Source organism: Poeciliopsis prolifica, unplaced genomic scaffold, assembly GCF_027474105.1.
Source record: "Poeciliopsis prolifica strain line A6 unplaced genomic scaffold, Auburn_PproV2 SCAFFOLD068, whole genome shotgun sequence".
In the NCBI taxonomy this organism is placed as follows: domain Eukaryota; kingdom Metazoa; phylum Chordata; class Actinopteri; order Cyprinodontiformes; family Poeciliidae; genus Poeciliopsis; species Poeciliopsis prolifica.
The window spans coordinates 639,561-641,791 of record NW_026562443.1 but is presented as its reverse complement, the minus strand read 5'-3'; positions in this window follow the sequence as shown (position 1 = coordinate 641,791).

The window sequence follows — 2,231 nt, the reverse complement described above, 5'->3', positions numbered from 1 at the left end:
AAGAAGTGAAGTGGAACAGCTGACAGCACAAGAATTTGGCACAAAGACCATTTCTTCTGTAAATGCGATTTGTTTTAAATATATATATTTGCGAGGTTAGAGGAGAAGCAGTTCTCTGAACATGGACAGGGACATTACCAACAAAAGTAAAACAAAGATACACAGCTCTCTTTTACATGCCTGGGAGAAAATGCATGGACACATGCTCTATATTTTACTCGTCCTGCAGCCATTGTGCAGTATGTCAACTGCCCCTGCAGCTTTATGACTGTAGGTATTATGCACCTTGACATTTTCCTCTAAGTAAAATATATTTATATTTTAAGTTTTACTATTTTAGAAGATAAAATCATTGATACTTGTTAAATTCAGTTTTTTATTTTTTATTTTTTTTTACCTGACCTTTTTACCTGATATGTGAAAAAACAAATAAAAACACACATATGTGATTGACAACCATATGTTTCTATTTATACAAAGATAAAACATATAAAAACTATCAATGTCAAACATATGCATCTTCACATAGACAGGTTCAGTCAGTGCATATGAAGAGTTGTCTTGCAGAAGGATATCTTTTTATTATCAAACGTTCTTTATTATTAAAGTTGTTGAGAAACAAAAACGGTCTTTTGTGTCGAAGCATCCTGTACATAAACCACAACCACATGTCCATCCTAAACCTAAATCTTATTGGTCTGTTTATTTTTGTTTCTTTGGTGGGTCTGTGCTTTTTCTGAAACCTAAAGGTGACTATGCAGAGAAACTAAAAATGAGTAACACTGGCTGAGCTTGTTCTGTGTGACGGGTCCCCAGTTTGCAAGCTGTTGTTTTTTTTCTGTGTGGTTTTGGGAACTGATGAGCTGACAAGACACCACCACCGCTGTTCTACTGAACGTCTATAACATCTCCTGGGCTGTCCTGACCATCACTTTGAACAGAGAACTCCAAGTCTAAAAATTTGCCAAAAAGATTATTGTTTAACAAACATTGTTGCTTCACCTCCTCCAGAAGTGCCTCTCTGAAATACACTTAGATTTGAGCAGGGCAGCTGCCTTTTTTTTTTTAAATCCACTAGATTCAATGTCTCTAACTTGTAAATAATTTTGGATTATGACATTTCTGTTGATTCTCACACAGTTAAAGCCCTGACAAACATTATCAGTGCTTTAATAGTGAAACTCCGAAAGCAAGACATCCACCTGGTAATGTTTTACCCAAAAGTACAAATGTGGCTCAAATATTCAGGAAGAAGTTGGATTGACTGTTAGAAAAAATAAAATTTTAACCACGCGGCAAGGTAAGGTCAGATCAAATAAAAGAATACCAAATGTACAGCCAGACAAAATTGAACTCACTGTTTCAATTCTTACAGGGTTAACTGAGAATTAGATGCACTTTTGACACCGTTAAAACACATCCTCTCTACCACACCGCATCCTATTTCTGACCTACTCAGTTAATATAAAGTGCATTCCTTTGTGTACATGACACTCCCATCCAGAATGTCTGCTGGTTTTGGATTGGCTACTGATAACCCATCTAATAGGTCAACCATCACCCTCATCCTCCCTTAACCCATTACGTGGGAGTGGAGGAGTCTGGAATGCTGACATGAAAGTCGAATGGCATGTTCCACCTACCTGAAGGCAACACTGCTTCACTTTAAAACTTTATGCAGTTCATTTCCTATCCTATTTGTTAGCATTACCAAAATCATTGCTATTTGTTAAATGCAAAAAGTTTAAGAGAATTGCTTTATCTTTCTTCAAATAAATAAGTTTCCATATATTTCCATATTATTTGGTAGAATTTCCCCCTTACTGTGTATGACTTGGGTGACACATTTTGGATCCTTCAACAAGCTCCTCACAGTTAAATACTGGAGGTTTGGCCCATTCCTTCTGACAGAACTTTGTCAACTGCCATGTTCTAACATACTGGTCTAACTCTGCCTCCAAAATTGAAGAAATTCTGAGACTTATATTTCTGCATAATGTTCATTCCTCATGATGGTATTCATTATCAAAAGTCCACAAGTCTTGAATTCCCCTTTCTTTTTTCTTGTGGAGTAATAGCTTTATCCTCTCTATCTGGTGTATTCCCAGAATGTTTAAGGCATCGAAGCAGAAGATTTTAGAAGATAGAATCATTAATACTTGTTAAATTCAGTTTTTTGTTTGTTTTGTGTTTTTACTTGAACTGTGAAAAAACAAATAAAAACACACATA